The sequence below is a fragment of the Ovis canadensis genome, chromosome 15 (assembly GCF_042477335.2).
Source record: "Ovis canadensis isolate MfBH-ARS-UI-01 breed Bighorn chromosome 15, ARS-UI_OviCan_v2, whole genome shotgun sequence".
Taxonomy (NCBI): domain Eukaryota; kingdom Metazoa; phylum Chordata; class Mammalia; order Artiodactyla; family Bovidae; genus Ovis; species Ovis canadensis.
This window is the reverse complement of record NC_091259.1, coordinates 53,006,409-53,023,025: the sequence shown is the minus strand read 5'-3', so window position 1 is coordinate 53,023,025 and position 16,617 is coordinate 53,006,409. Positions and strand designations below refer to the sequence as shown.

At 49.1% G+C, this 16,617-nt stretch overlaps 1 protein-coding gene across 7 annotated transcripts in view; it reads left to right on the top strand.

Moving 5' to 3' along the window:
• PPFIBP2 (PPFIA binding protein 2) overlaps window positions 1-16,617 on the top strand; it is a 156,851-nt gene that overhangs the window by 12,173 nt on the left and 128,061 nt on the right. The gene's annotated exons all lie outside the window — the stretch shown is intronic.

Sequence of the window (16,617 nt, the reverse complement as noted above, 5' to 3'; positions counted from 1 at the left end):
ACAGACTTCCAGGAGCCAGACCTCATGGATGCCCAGGGAGGCGACACCTCGTGCAGGGCAGTCCCCAGCCGGCTGGCCTGTGAGTGTGTGTGCAAATGGGGGATTCCTGGATCGCTTTTCTTAGGAAAGTCCCTGAGCCACTCCGGCCTAAGTGCCCTTAAGGGAGGGAAATGATCTGAGTGGCAAGTGTCTTGTGACTGGTGAGCTGAGGTTAAGGGGACTGGCTTAGCCCCTCCCTTCACCCATCAAACGCTGGATTGTTGAATTGCCTTGAAGAGAAGAAGGCTGGGCTCAGGGCTCGTGGCTCCTTGAATGCAGCTTGACAGCTGGTCAAGCTGTGAGGTCTTTGGGTTTCCTACCTACAACATACCAGTGGTCTCACTGAATGGTCTTCGTCCCTAGGCAGGACTTGACTCAGAGCTGATTTACAAAGAAAAGAGAGAAAGGACTGCTAGAAACTGTCCTTACCTGGATGTTGTTTACGGTCTGGAGATACAAAGCCATCTCTTAGACTGAGAGGGAAGAGAAAACCAGTGGATGAGAACAGACACCCATGTCTCTGGAGAGGAGACTGCCTTCTTCCCGTAGCTTTGCCCAGCATGCTTCCCAGATCAGAAGGGGGAGTGTGTCAGTCTGCTGGGGCTGTCTTAACAAAATAACCACAGACTAGGTGGGTTAAGCAAGAGAACTTTTTCTTCTCATGATTCTGGACGCTAGGAGTCTAAGATCAAGGAGTCGGCAAGATTGGTCTCTTCCGAGGCCCCACTCTTTGGCTTGTGAATAGTCATCTCCTCCGTGTGTCTTCACGAGCTCTTCCCTCCGTACCCGTCTGCGTCCTTATAAGGACACCAGTCAGATTGGATTAGGGCTCACCCTAATCATGTCATTTTAACTTAATTACCCCTTTAGAGATCTTATTTCTAAATACAGTCACATTCTGAGATCCTAGGGGTTAGGACTTGAACATCTGAGTTTGGGAGAGGGGGACACAATCCAGGGTGTCCCCAGTAACAGGGTGTTTCCCAGATTCTCAGTGAACAAGGCCAGGTGTCATGATGAGGGTTGGAGAGGCATCACTGCCAGTCCTGCCAAGGGACCAGGAGAGGCAGGTAGACTCGGCCCAGCTAGTGGAGGAAGTGGGATTGGCTTCGTCCAAAGGCTCAGCCCAGAACAGTCCAGGCCAAACCATTCCCTATATTCTCTCTGGCAGCAGTGGGTTCTGCATGGTGGTTTCACCCAATTTCCATGTCCCCTCAGACCTCCAGGGAAGACAGAGTTGCTAATCCTCCACTAACACTCTCTAGCTGGCCTATAGAGAGAGCCCCCTTCTCCGCTGATGGAGGCAGGAGCCAGGCTGTTGCTGGTGCATACATCCTGTCTTTAACTTTAGTTATCTCCTATTGGTTTAAACTTTTTTATATACAAAAGGAAAGCTATTGCAATGTTTCAAAACTAAACTCTTTAACACATGTTGAAATGAATGTTCAAAATACAGAATAAATGTTGATTAATTCAATTAGTATTTACCAGGAGCCTGCCAAAATTCTGGGGCCTGTGCTCCTCCCCAGGCAGCTTGGGAGGCTCGTAGGAGGTAGCTGGCTGAAGGCAAAAGTTATGCATGAGGCCCCGAAACTCTAGATGATAGAGAAAACTTGCCAATTCAGATCTGTTTATTTCCTTGTTGCTTAGCACTCTCAAATAATAGAATCAAGAGAAATGCCTGGTTTTATCATCCATTAAGGGAAGTTACATCTTCTTCTCCCATTGGTGCTTTGTGACTATAATTGCATCATCAGTTAGCTCATGCCAACACCAACCGTGGCCAGGTTCCTCTTCTGGCAGAGCTGCTTTCGCCTCTGAGTATCAGACGACAAAGAGAGGGGCTTCAGGTGTGGTGAAAGTAAGGAAGTGGATACTGGTTGTGGTTCTCTGAGGAGACAAGTGAATAACACATCCTCCTTGCTCTCAAGCATCTTAATTTGGAAGGGGAGCCAGATATATTGAGAAATCATATAAATAGAGCTGGAAGGGAGATGATAAAGGGGAATGCAAGTGTGTCAGGAGCAGAGTGGAGGCAGTTAGCACCTTGGGGCCCCAAGGGAGGGGTGTCAAGAAAGGCTTCTTCAGGTTGGTGCATTTGTATAAAGACTTAGAATGGGTGAGTTTTGAAAGTACAGATGTAGAAAAGCATCCCAAACAGAGGAAATAGAGAAACAGGAAAACCTTTCTGTATTGAGGGAGTACAATACAACCTCTGTATTGACTGAGAGGTGGCTCAGTGGTAAAGAATCCTCCTGCCAATACAGGAGATGCAGGTTTGATCCCTGGGTCTGGGAGGATCCCCTGGAGAAGGAAATGGCAACCCACTCCAGTATTCTTGTCAGGAATATCCAATGGGCAGAGGAGCTGGTTGGATGGACCACAGTCCATGGGGTCATAATAGAGTTGGACATGATTGAGTGACTAAACAACAGCAAGTGATGGAGAGCACAGTGAGAAGTGCAGCTGGGGAGGTGGTTCTTTCCCGAGAACTTTGATGGCAGAGCTACAGCATGCAGCTTTGCTCTGAAACAGTGGAGAGCCATGAGGGGCTGAGAGCAGAGGAGGGATGTCAGGAGCTTCGGGAAACTTACCCTGCCTTCTCTGGGAAAGATGAGTTGAAGAAGGGTGAACTAGAAGCAGGAAGTTGAGGGAAACAGCTTTGGAAATCCAGACAAGAAACAGTGAGGGTCTGGACAGTGGTGGTGAGAGTTTGCTCAGATGTGAGGACTTTCAGGGAGGCTGAACGGCCCTGCAGAAGGAACACCGTCTGCATTGTCAGGAACTTAGGTTCATATCTCAGTTCTGTTGGCTCCGAATCTGGTGTCACTCTCTGGAAAAGTCTAGATCCCTAAGTGGTAGATTAAAGAAATAAGCAAACTTGTGTTATTTTTAAAAAAGCCTCAAACATACATACAAGTGGAAGGAATAGTTTAATGAATCTGCCTACCCCAAACCCAGCTTGAACACTAACTTCTCACTGGTTCTGTTTTTTTATGGGATGATCTTTGAGATAAGGCTTTTGAAAGTATTCAAGCTGGGGCTGCATTGCAGCATGTCTCTGAATCTGTCTACTATCAGGTCCAGGTGGTGAAATGACTTGAGGTCCATTTGTTCTTCCTGGGGCCTAAAGTTGGGTGCACGTGTGTGAGTGTGTGTCCATTTTCTCTGCCATGAGAGGAACCGAGAGGGTAGCTGCCTTTGAAGGGTGTGTGCTGGGCTGAGGAACCCCACCCCCCTCCCAGAGGCTCCTGTCAGTGAGATAGAGTTCTGTCTGCCCCAGGGACAGGTGGGTGTGGACCGGGGAGAGGACAGAGGTGAGGATGATGTGCAGGTCCGTGGGCTGGGTCAGACACCCTCATCTTCCATCCATCGGAGGCTCCTTGTGGCCTGGGGTCTGATTCATGCTGACCAGACTGACAGGCCTGGGCTATAAACCAGACACCAACAGACTTATTTGCTTTGGCCGATGTCATCCAGCGGCTACTACGAATGCCTGTTTTCCCACCTTCCTGGCATGACCACAGCTGGGAAAGTGAATTATAAGGTCATCCACAGGTGGCTGGGGAGCCAGGCTCCCAGAGAGAAGGCACCCTGTGGATGGGGGCACGTCACCCCAGGCTGCCATGAGGCTGCCTTGTAGTGATCACTGCTCGTACCCCCAGAGATGGTATATCTGTGCCGCAGACCAACCCTGACCAGTGCTTCTGTTGGTACTGTTGCTTCATCCTTCACTGAAAGTGACCCTGGTTGTCAGGGGGGAGGGGTGTGTGGTAAGTGTACCACTTAAATGCCCTCTGAGTTTGGCATTAATTGAAAAATAAGACCAAGAGTCAGACAAGTGGAGACCAAGATATCAGTTCCAGGGCTAATAAAGGTGTTTAGAGAATGTGGCTAATAGTACTCAGTGTATCCTTTTGTTTTTTAATGTAACTTTATTCATCTGTTAATGTTTGGCTGTGCTGGGTCTTTGTTGCTGTGTGGTGGCAGTGTGGGAGCGACTCTTCATTGGGAAGTGCAGGCTCTAGGGCACATGGGTTTCAGTAGTTGTGGCACACGGGCTTAGTAGCTCCGCAGCATGTGGACCACTTCCCTCTGGCAAGGCAGCCCCAGAAACAGAGGGAAGGATAAGCCTGGGCTGCATGGCTCAGTTCCCTCTCGCATTCCCACCAACCAGATGCTCAGTTGCCCTCAGTGAAAATGATCAGGAAAGATAGACTGGCATGGTCCTCCCACTGGCTGTCCCCATGGCAACACGAAATGGAAACTGAATGAAGGTGTGAGCATGTGCCCTGGGTCTCAGCAGAAGTTCTCTTGCACAGGTAGTGGTGGGAATGCTATCTTAGAGGAAGGAGAATCATCTGGACCTTATAAAATTAGTCCTGTTGGACAGACGGGAGAAAGGACCTTTAGCTTGAGGGAACATGAAAGGGCATGGCAAAATGAGAGTGCTCTCCTGGGGCTGGAGTATCAGGAATTCAGAAAGATGTGGTTGGAAGTGACCAGGCTGGAGAGGAAGTGCTGCAGAATGATTAAGAGCATGACGTTGGCGGGAACTCTGGCAGTCCAGTGATAGGACTCTGTGCTTCCACTGCAGGGGGTGCGGGTTCAATCCCTGGCTGGGGAACTGAGATCCTGCATGCCACAGGTCACAGCCAAAAATAAAAAGGAAAATGACCCTGGGACCAGACTGCCTGGGTTCACAGCCCATCTCATCTACTCCCTGGTTGTGTGATTCTACCATGGTGGTTAGTGTCTCCAAGCCTCAGTTTCCTTGTCTATAAAAATTGGATCGTAACAGTTCTGACTATTGAGATAAGAAATAACATACACTTGCTTAAGTCAAAGCAGGGTGAGTGCTCAACAAATGGCAGCCATTATTACTACTGTCCTATGTCTAGGATAATTTGGGATCAGGCTTGGATGCCAGACTTCTGAGCTTGGACTGCCATGGAAGAGGCCATGTACTGCTCAGGTGAGAGGAATCCCTTCAGTGTCTAGTTCTGAATACCTGAACCCCAGCTGGGCCAGCTGGAGTGGAAAGTTTGAGATGGAGAAGCGCACCCTTCAGAGAGCAAGGCCCAGGGATGTGGCCTCTGTTTGAAGGCACGGGAGGCGGAGAGGAGAACCCCCAAGAAGTTCAGGGTATGCAGTCCAGGAGGCTTGGAGCTCTCAAATAGGGGCAGGATCATGTTGAGCGTTTCTGATCACGCTGAATCTCAGGGGCTGCTAAGATGTAGCCAGAAAGCTGGTGAGTTTTTGGGTATTTGAGTCTGGAGCTTATAGGAACATTCTAGTGTTATATGAGTTATAACCACGTAGATGGAATATGGTCTGTCCAGGGGGAAGCCATAGAAAGAAACAAGAATCAGCCCTCTCACCCGGGCAGTGACAGTAGCTGAAGTGCAGGGCATTCAGTGAAGGAAGGACCCCGAGAACACTTGTCCCCAAATGCCAGAGGAGGAGCATCCCTGGGGTTTGCTGAGGAAGGCGAACTCAGCTGATGCTGACTGATCACTGGTCTCATTTAACCTTCACAACCACCTTTGAGAAAGTACTTTTATTATTCTCATCTTCTGTATGAGGAAGCGGAGGCCCAGAGAGCAGGCGTCCTAGCCTAGGACTTGTGCATAGCCATGAGGGTAGGGAGCCGGTATTCTGACCCAGGCAGTCTGGTTCTCCAGCTTGTGCTTTAACCTCACCCTGCACGTGCTGCCCCTCAGGGAAATAAGAACTGAAAAAGCTCTGATGAGAGAGCCCCTCAGGCGTGAAAGTGGAAATCTCATCAAGGAGGGAGTGGGAGGTGAGCTCTTTGGCAGTGAAGCAGAGGAGGAGGATGAAATGGTAGCTGTGGGATGCGGGCCCGAGGAAGTGTTTTAGGGTGGCAGAGGCTTTGATGTCTGTAGGGTTTAGGAGGAAAGAACAGAAGCAGGGTAGAGATGAGGATTCAGCCCAGAGAGGGAATAATTAAGAGGTTGGGCCTCAGGGGTGACAGATTAGGGGAGGTTTGAGGTGGAAAGGGACTTGAGGGATCCTGTTTCTAAAGATGCATGGGCATTTGCTCAAGAGGAGTCTGAGAGGAAAGAAGTTTGAGGTTAAAGATCGGGTGCAAGAGTGTCTGATGGAGCTATATGCGTGGTTTCAAGTCATTGAGCAGGAGGAAGGGGAGACACCTGCTCTCCAGCTCACTCTGCCTTTCTGACCATGACTTGTCCTGACTGCCCCACCTCCTCATGTCTGGGAGGCAGAGTGAACAGTGGAGCAGGTTTGGTGCAGCTGGGGGTGTGGGAGGAGAGAGGCAGGCAGAGATTTAGGGGATGGTCCTGTATGCTGACTGCAAACGGCCCGCAGTAAGAGGCCTCCATCCTCACTGTCCAGAATGAGGGTGTGGTGAGAGGGAAGGCGAGTCAGAGAAGTTGGGGAGAGTGTTGGAGGATTCCTGAGGTGGGGAAGGGGAGGGAACAGGCTGCCATAGGCTGGTTTACTCCAGGTGGAGGCTTTCATGGAGCCCTGAGAGCTTCTCTGAGAAGGATCCTTCCCCCAGGTCCTTGCTTTTGTTGCTGTTGTTCAGTCACTCAGTCGTGTCCGACTCTTTGTTGCTGGGGTCCAGCCCTGGTGGATCCAGGGTAATTCGAAGCAGGGACGGCATGGGCGAGGAAAAACTTATTTATTTATTTAATTAGAAATATATGATTAGATTAGGAAGAAGTGGTATAGTAGGAAAATTTAGTGGAGAAAAGAGGCTGAATAACTTGGTTTACGTGGAAAGCCAATAAAGTTCCAGACAAGGAGCTTGCACCATCTACGTTAGGCCACTGGCGTCCTCTTGAATAGTTGGGGGTGCCCCACCTTGGGCTCCCTCTCGTGTGGATCTTAGAAGCCAGGGCAAGTAAGTAGACATGGCGAGCCTCCACGCCCCAGATGGGGATTCAGCCAGAAAATAGAGTAAAGAGGAGACACGGGGGAAACCAGTCCAGTGACTGGCCCGGCCTCTATTGTCTAGAAAGGCCTTTTATACCTTTTTGATTGTACATAGAGATCAATGGGTAATACAAAATTATGCAGCATCAGCAGCTCTGACTCATCAAAACCAGGCTTTCTCTCTGCATACCTAATTGTGTACACAGGTCTTAGGTGATTTACATCATCTTCTAGCCAGAGGGCCAATTAACATTTTACAGCCCTTTTCTGATAAGGGTTTGTCAGCCAGAAGACTTATTTGTGTTGTTCTACCCAAAGTCTGGTGCCACTCTCAGAAAGCACTAAATAAAGTTACATTCTTACGTAGCAAAGATACAACAATTTGTAACAAGTAAAAGGAGTACAGTGATTTATAACAAAGAAAAGTAACTAACTCAAAAGTCTAGTGTTGCTAACATCAGAACTACTACATTCCTATTTCTATATCCCTATTACATTGATTAATATCCTTCAGATGTCTAAAAGATAAAGAATATGGAGGCCTGGCACCAGTCATTGAGTCAACAGTGAAAACCCATCACCAATACGATTTTTAGCTCTTAGAAAAGGCTCTGTATCTTAAGATGCTTTAAGCTTTGTGCCTCTTGTGGTTGAGGGGCTGTAAACAATCCACAAATTGTAAAAGTCTCTAACTGTCAGGCAAGTTAGAGAGCCATCAGAGGGATTTGAGCTGAGACACTCCTTTTGCAGGAGACTGTTAACTACAGCCCCGAGTTTACTCTTTCCAGAGAGTAGTGGTGGTGTGCAGGCAGACTCTGGTTTTTGGGGGGTAGATATTCAGGAAAACTCAGGGGGAACCCCTGAAGCTAGATCACGCCTTTGCGTTTTGTCTTGCTTCCTTCCTCATGACCATTGCCTCGGGCGGGATTGCTCACACTGGCTCCCGGGACTTTGTGACCCCATGGACTGCAGCACACCAGGCTTCCCTGCCCTTCACTATCTCCTGGGGCTTGCTCAAGTTCATATCCATTAAGGCGGTAATGCCATCCAACCATCTCATCCTCTGTCATTTGCTTCTCCTCCTGCCCTCAATCTTTCCCAGCATTAGGGTCTTTTCCAGTGAGTTGGCCCTTTGCATCAGGTGGTCAAAGTACTGGAGCTTCAGCTTCAGCGTCAGTCCTTCCAGTGAATATTCAGGGTTGATTTCCTTTAGGATTGACTGCTTTGATGATCTCCTTGCTGCCCAAGGGACTTTCAAGAGTCTTTTCCAGCACCATAATTCGAAAGCATCAGTTCTTCAGTGCTAAGTCTGCTTTATGGTCCAACTCTTACAGCCGTACATGACTACTGGAAAAACCATAGCTTTGACTACACTCAGCTTTGTCAGCAAATGATTGTCTCTGCTTTTTAATACACTGTCTAGGTTTGTCATAGCTTTTCTCCCAAGGAGCAAGTGTCTTTTAATTTCACGGCTGCAGTTACCATCTGCAGTGATTTTGGAGCCCAAGAAAATAAAATCTGCCACTGTTTCAATTGTTTCCCCATCTATTTGCCATGAAGTGATGGGACCATATGCCATGATCTTCGTTTTTTTAATGCTGAGTTTTAAGCTAGCTTTTTCACTTTCATCAGGAGGCTCTTTAGTTCCTCTTCACTTTCTGCCATTTAGGGTGGTATCATCTGCATATCTGAGGTTATTGATATTTCTCCCAGCATTCTTGATTCCTGCTTGTGCTTTGTCCAGCCTGGCATTTTGCATGATGTACTCTGCATATGAGTTAAATAAGCAGGATTGCAATATACAGTCTTGGTGTACTCCTTTCCTTGCTTGCTTCTGCGTTATTGCTGGAGAAGAACAGGCAGCTTCTAGGTAGCTCCTGTCAGTGGTTCCCCGTGTCTGATGGATAAAGGCCAAGTTCTAAGGGTGAGATCCTGTGAGAGGCCCTTCACAGGCTAGTCCTGGGCTCACTAGCTGCCACTCTTTCCCAGTTGTTCTCTGGCCACACGGAGCTCTCTGTATACCCACCCCTCCCCATACCTTGAGGGTATGCGTTTTAGTCTTGCAATGTATTTGCACCAGTGCCTGCAGTCCACTTGGAGAAATCTCACTTCCTCCATGAAGCCTTCTAGGATTTCCCACACTGCACTGGTCCTTCCTTCCTCCTGCTGCTGCCCTGCTCTGAGTCTGCTGAACTTCCCTCTCCCAGGAGCACACCTCCTGCTGTGTTGTTGCTTTGTGTGTGTGTGTGTGTGTGTGTGTGTGTGTGTGTGTGTGTGTGTCTGTCTGTCTGTCTGTCTGTCTGTCTGTCTTTCTCCCTGGAAATCCCCAGGTTCTCCATGGTGCCAGGCACCCAGGAGGTTCCCCTGGGATGTTGATCAGCTTGAGTGAATGGATGAAAAGGTGAACCTCATTGTCCATAAGATGCTCAGGAAATGGCTGATTTTTGCAGTTCCACTTGTCTGAAACTAATACAAACTTGCTTGTTGAGCTAGTGACATCGGAGAATTGACATTTCACAGTTAATTGCCATCTGAACTTAATTTTAGAGAGGATGGGAATTTCAGGGAAATGATGTTTTTCTTCTCACAAAAGCATACCATGGCTGCTTTAAAATTAGACCATTAATTTATGAATTTCTGAAGTCTAAGTTGGCAAAAGACAAAATTTGTTAGCTTTGGCTCACAGATCCCAGATAGAGGCCAAATTCTACACGAAGCCTTCATAGTCTAATTGACATGGATGAGAGATGAAAGATTCATGGTCTGGGGGAGATAAATCACAGAGTCTTAAATTCACTTTTTTTTTTTCCCTTCTCATAGCATCTACCACAGTGTTTCACTGATGAAAGTGGGGGAAATAGTATTCGTTAAATAGATAATCCAAAAGAAATAATATGTTGATTTGGGGGGGGGGGTCGTACATTTTTATGAGAACTGTGTGTCTTTTCTCAGGTAAGATACTGAATTGTAACAGAGTTGGAGGGGGGCACCGGGCAGAGTCCCCGTGAAGAATCTCAGAGCAGTGATTAGTCTCATGTCTGTAGGTGGTTTGAGCTCTTTTCGTTTGGACATGGACACCAACTTTGCCATCTTCCAGCTCTTTACTGCACTGAGCAAATCAGGATAGGGCAGTGTGACTGGGAGAGCAGGTGCAGACTTAGGTGAGAAACAGGACCTTGTGGGTGAGCTTCAGCCGTGTGGCCTTGGCACTATTTTAACATCTTTGTATCTCAGGTGCCTCTTTTGTTCGTGGGGCTGATAACTGCACTACATCCCTCACAGGATTCTATATTATTACCAAGAAGATTAAATGAGATAATGATGACAAAGTCTATTTACAGGGGCTGTTGCCACTGTAAGAGGGAGGAAGGAAACCCTCTGTGAACTTCCAGACAGATGGCTTTTACAGCTAGATGGAGACTGCATGAGCGTGGTGGGAACTGCCATCATTTGATGGATGGTGGCTGGCCAGCGGTGGGGCTCACCACGGTCTCAGTTACATCTTCCTGTTGGGGAGATGTTTGTTGTCTGGGCTGGTCCTTCACATCCTAGCCTTGAAGGGGACACCCTCAGACAGGCTCTTCTGAGACTCTCAGCAGGAAGGAGAAGAACCTCCCATCCCGACTTCTCTGGGTGGCTGTAGTGAGGATACGGATGTACTTGTCATAAGCACAGCGTTGAGGAGCAAACTGATGAGGGGGCTTGGTGATGCTCTGCCCCCTGGACAGAGCTCCCCATCCCACTCCTCCCAAAAGCTCAGATTCCTGCCTCATCACCTGGTTTCCCAATCCCTCTCCTTGATGGAGCACCTGTATCCTTTGTCCTTTGAGATCTGCCCAAGCCATTCATTGGCAGGCTCACTTTAAGGCCCATGGCCTTGATCCCTGAGATTGTTGTGACCTCTTTTACACAATAATAAATCCTTGACTTGGGGGAAAAGACCAGCTTGGGGGCGGAAGGTCAAGAGCAGAACATGGGAAGTGAGGACAGTCAGGCAGGTAAAACGAAGCACTGAGGGAAACCCAGTGTCGGCTCTCCCGCCCCTTAGCCCGGACGGTCTGCTGTGCTGTCTGGGTGTGAGCCTGACACCCTCGCGTGTCTCACACCCATTTCCCAGCCAGGCCCTGGCTCCTCCTTGTGGGAGGGGCTTGTGGTGTCTCATGATCCTGTCTTTGGGGTGGCGCTTCTCTGAAGAAGCCTGCCATTCCAAGGAAGAGAAGCATGCCAGTCCTGCGTCTGGGGAACAGCTAAGCCAAGGGGAGTCAGACCCTGGTGTCTGGAGGTGAGGTTCAGTCCCCGGTGCTGTCCATTCCTTTCTTCAGAGAATAGTGTTAAGCTTTGGGACTGAACCCCTATGGCACACTGGTGGAAGAGCTGTTTGGGATCATGCAACCCTATTTAAAGGGCTGTGGTTTGGTGAGAAGGGTGAGTGCTTTTTGGGTAAATGCTAAGTGGAAGCATCTGGGTCCAGACGTGCCAAAGGAGGCTGCTGGAGGAGCAGTGACGTGTGACAGGAGCTGGGCAGGGCTTTAAATGGAAGGGCCAGAAAGCAAAGGGACTCCTTTCTGTGGGTTCAGCAGAGCTGGGCTCCAGTGCAGATATTCTTAGGGATCTTTTGGAACTCGCCCAACAGGGAGTGGCTGGGAATGCCCAGTGCACATAACTCACTAACCTGGTACAGCAGGAAAAAGACACCAGGCAAGAAATGTTGCATCCGTCCACTGCTGTCAGCTGGCACCTCCAGCCTGCACCTAGGTTTAGGACCCTTCGGTGAGTCTGATGGATCTTGGCATCCACTGGGCTCAGCTTAACTGTCTCACTAATCCGAAAAGTCTGATCTGGGATGTTTAGGTGGGAATGAGAAGCCTTGTGTGTGAAAAACATTTCTGAAGCCAAAAGCTTTAAACAAATGCTTGTTATTAGAGTGACTGATACCATGATTAGACAAGGACAAGTTAAACGTGCTTGTTCACCTTAAGTGGCATTCTTTTATTTTCTCCTGTGCAGTTTTTCTTAGGCTGTTTAAGCTTCTATTCATTGACAAAGGAAATCAAGGCTCTGCCTCTTCGCTTTTATTAGACTCAAAGGCAGTCACCAATTCTGATGGTAGCTTTTTCAGTATCCTGGTCCCTCTACCCTGCTCTAACTCCCCTGGAGTGTCCTGACAGGATGTCTCTCTGTGTCTGGCTCCTCTGTCCTGGTGGAAAAATAATGGCCGTGGCCTTGTCCTTGGGTCCTGATACTGCGTGGGTGTCTGTGAGCCCTGGCATGGTCCTGCAGCCAGGTGTGATGCTTTTCTGCACCATCAGGCCCATCCCCTTGGGGACAAAGACCTCAAGGCTGGACAGGACCTCAGCCAGCCTCAGGGTCCCGTATGCAGACTTGCCTGCCATCCCTGTAGCCTCTCAGCTTCTAGTCAAGACTGCTGCTGCTGCTGCTAAGTTGCTTCAGTCATGTTCTACTCTTTGTGATCCCATAGGCGGCAGCCCACCAAGCTCCCCCATCCCTGGGATTCTCCAGGCAAGAACGCTGGAGTGGGTTGTCATTTCCTTCTCCAATGCCTGAAAGTGAAAAGTGAAAGTGAAGTTGCTCAGTCGTGTCTGACTCCTAGAGACCCAATGGACTGCAGCCTACCAGACTGCTCCATCCATGGGATTTTCCAGGCAAGAGTACTGGAGTGAGTTGCCATTGCTTTCTCCGCCAGTCAAAACTAGTGACCTTTATTTTTTCCATTTTCTCCCTTCTGGAATGGGAATGTCTATCCTGTCCCTGTCCAGCTGTATTTTGGAAGGAGACAACTTGTTTCACTGATACACAGACAGAAAGGAATTTTTCTCCTGGTCAGCCTCCAGCTGCCTTCCTCAGACAGATGTGTGGTTCTCTTCATCCATCCAACAAGTGTAGCTGACTGGCTGCTATGGGCCAGGTGCTGGGCCCCTCTGGGCCCAGAGACACAGCTCTGCCCACCAGGAGCTGCTGCTCAGACAAAGGACCCCACATGGCTAGTGCTCTAGAGGGTTCTATGAGGGAGTCTGGCATGGGCATGGAGAGAGGGACCGAGCCTGGGCAGTCACTTCTATCTGGGGGAAGGAGAGGATCCTGGAATCAGTGATGCTGGAATTGGGCCTTGAAAGAGGAGAGGGAATGGAGCAGGTGGGAAGGGGATCTTGGCCAAAAACACTGCATCCTGAGCAGGCCTTAGAGTAAAAGCAGTGGGGGTAAAACTAGTTTGGCTGTTGTATCTAAGGAATTTTAACTGCTGTGCTTGTACACTCTCACTCAGCTATATGCAGAGGGCTTCCACATGCATTGTCTCATGGAATGTCCACAATCCTACCACATGTATGTTTCCACCTACATTTTATAATGGGGAAATAAGCTCAGCATGTTAGGAACGTGTCCAAGGTCTGGCCGGTGATGGGAAAAAAGTGGCTTCAAATGGAAGCCTGGCTACAGAGCACACACTCTTGACTATCTCCTGGGTCCTTAACTTCCTCTCTGGATGGTTTCCTGGGTGACAGGAAGCAGGTGAATTATTGTACAAGAGCTGAGGTACTATAGTTATATTTGTGCAAGACCCAGTGTGGAGGATGAGTGGGGCATGGGTTTTCCTGCAGGCAAGGAAAGCAGCCAGGAAGCCAGTGCAGCCATTCTGATGGGAGATGATGTGGCCTGAGGCCAGACAGGTGAGGATGAGAGGACAGACCAGAGAGTGGGTGAGGAAGGAGACTTTACTGGACATGGTGACCAACCGGATGTGGGTGAGGGGCAGGAAAGCTAGGGATGACCCCCAAGTTTGTGGCTTGGAGACTGTGGTGGCATGACTGAGGCGGTTTGGGGAAGACCCTATGTATTGGGGCCTGCTGAGTGTGAGGCCAAGAAGGGGGGAGGTGGGTGTCAGTGTGGGGAAAGGGGTGGGCCACCTGCTGCCACTCCTCCTCCAAGCCCCCACAACTCCCAGGCTTTAGTTTCCCTCTGTTTTATGTTTGTTGTTCAGTTGCTAAGTCGTGTCCGACTCTTTGCAACCCCATGGACTATAGTCCTCCAGGCTCAGCTGTCCATGGGATTTCCCAGGTCAGGAGGGGGGATGCTCTCAGGGGCCCAGTCACATGTAAGGCTTGTGGGGAGATGGCTGTGCACAGCTGCTCTCAGCCTTTTCCTGCAAGATCAAAGATGGGGTGATCACATTTAGGTGAGCAGGTTAAACATGGTGCATTTTGTAAGCCTCTAAGGCCTGTTCTTGCCCAGCTTCAAGACCGAAGAGCGAGCCCAGAGTCGTCAACAGAGATACAAACATGCGTAGTTTAATGGAGTGGCTTACATGTCTGAAGCAAGGTCCTGGAGCAACTCCCTACCCTGTACAGCAGACAGCAGGCAGGACATGGTGGCAGTCTTTGCTCGGGAGAAAGAGAGATTACTAATTATAGGGGGAATTGATGTCAGGTGGGCTCATTAGTTACCGGGAAACCACTAGAGGGACACGCCCCTCACCATCCCTTTGATAAGCTGGGGCCTGGGGCAAGTATGCAGGAAGGTCAGTCATGTACTTAAGATAAGGGTGAAGCAGGCGCTGGTTGGGCAGAGGATGTACAGAGAGCAAGAGAACAGCCATCTCAAGTGACCTGACTGTACACAGGGTTTTCTGGAAGAGCTGGCTCAAAGAGAAGATGGAAGGTTAGCCAGCATGGGCATAAAAGCTGGAAAGCTCCTGGATTCAGACAGTTAATGCTTAGAATCTGCCTGCTGATAGTAAGACATTGGTTGGGATGGGGTTGAGGTTTGCCATGGTGTAAGATGGACATGGGCTTCCCTGGTTGCTCAGAGGTTAAAGCGTCTGCCTCCAATGTGGGAGACCCGGGTTCAGTCCCTGGGTTGGGAAGATCCCCTGGAGAAGGAAATGGTAACCCACTCCAGTATTCTTGCCTGGAGAATCCCATGGACGGAGAAGCCTGGTAGGCTACAGTCCATGGGGTCGCAAAGAGTCGGACACAACTGAGCGACTTCACTATACTATACTATGATGGACACGTAGAGTTGCAGCTGATGTAGGTTGAATCAACTTGGTAAGAAGCATAATTCTACCCTGGCTGGTGGTGGGCCCCTGAAACTCTCCACAAGCAGTTGAGTGCCCGGTTGGGAGCTGTGTTTGCATTGCATCAACTTTGGTCAGTCTCAGGATCACCTGAGCCTCTTGTACCATTAACTCTCTAGGTGCTTCTAACAAACACGAAGGTTTGAGGAGCGTTGAGTCAGTGAGCCTTCAGTGCAGGGCGAGTGGAGAGGCTGTCTAGGGGCAGGGCAGTCAGTCAGGCTCTTGCCGTCCAGGGTGCGTGCGGTAAGGCTGGAGCAGGTGAGGTTGTGGAGCAGGTAAGGTCACCCCCAGCGAGTCTCTGGAGAGAAGATGGCCTCTGGGCTGACTCAGCAACACGTGGCACCCCTGGTTTTGTCCTCCGCTGGAAACTTTTCACATGGTTTATAGTGCACCCCGTCTCAGTTCTCCTGGCTGTTCCTCCTCCATCCCTTTCATTGATTCTCCTCCCTGACTGCACATTTGGAGTGTTTCAAAGAGTCCTGGAGCCTCTTTTTTTTTTTTTTTTTTTGGTCTTACACTACTTTTTAAGTTACTTCCTGCGGTTGTTTAAATACTGCCTTTATGCAAACGGTTCCCAGAATATCTCCAGTCCAGATTTCTCCAAATATCTTGAATTTCCAAATGGCTACTGTACTCAGCATCTCTCTCTAGGTGTCCCTGGGCATCTTAAACTGAATATTTCCAAAACCAACCTCCTAATTTCACACCCTTCCCACCCCACCCTCTCCAGCATTGTTGTTCCCACAGTTCTCCCCACTCTCCCAGAAGCTCAGGGCAAAAGCCTGGGGTTTCACTTTCTCCTGCCCACACCCAGCCTATCAGTAGGCTTTTACAAGCTTTGTCCTCAACATGTATTAAGGATCAGAACATCTACCACAAGCATTCTGGCCCAAGCTACCTTTATCTCTTGCCTGGTTTTCTTGTGTTCACTGCTGCACCCCTCCCCACCCCTTCATCCCCCTCCCCACCCCTTTACCCCCCAACCCCCAGTTCAAGTAGCAGCCAAAGTAATCCTTTTGAAAGGTAAGTTAGACCCTCCTGTGCTCAAAGCCCTCTACTAGGTGGGTTCCTGCCTCAAAGGAAAAGTTTCAGGAAGGGAGGAAAAACAGGGCGAATCCTCAAGCACTTTGCTTTATCTGTCTGTAAAGGGGGAGAATAATTCCTAAGTGGCACGTGGGGATTAAGTGAGAGAGTGTTGGATAAACTCTTAGCAGGCAGCTACTGACACTTGCCTGATATACAGTAGCTACAAGGAGAAATGAGTACCCAGTAATCAAGTCTCGACTCTGTGCCAGGCACACCACACACATTATCTCTTTTAATTCTTCTGATTTTTTTTAATCACTACCACATATATGCACAATGTGAAGGCTCAAATAATCGTATACGATTTGTTAAAGTGGCCGTCTCCCCATCTACACACCCCTGTTGCTCTTCCTGAGATGGAGCCACTTCAGACTCTTAGTATTTTTATCCATGTTACTACAAAAAATGCTTGTTCTGCTACTTTATTCTTTTTTCAGTTGTCATTATCTAGTGACTTCTGAATTCCCACCCTGGCAGAT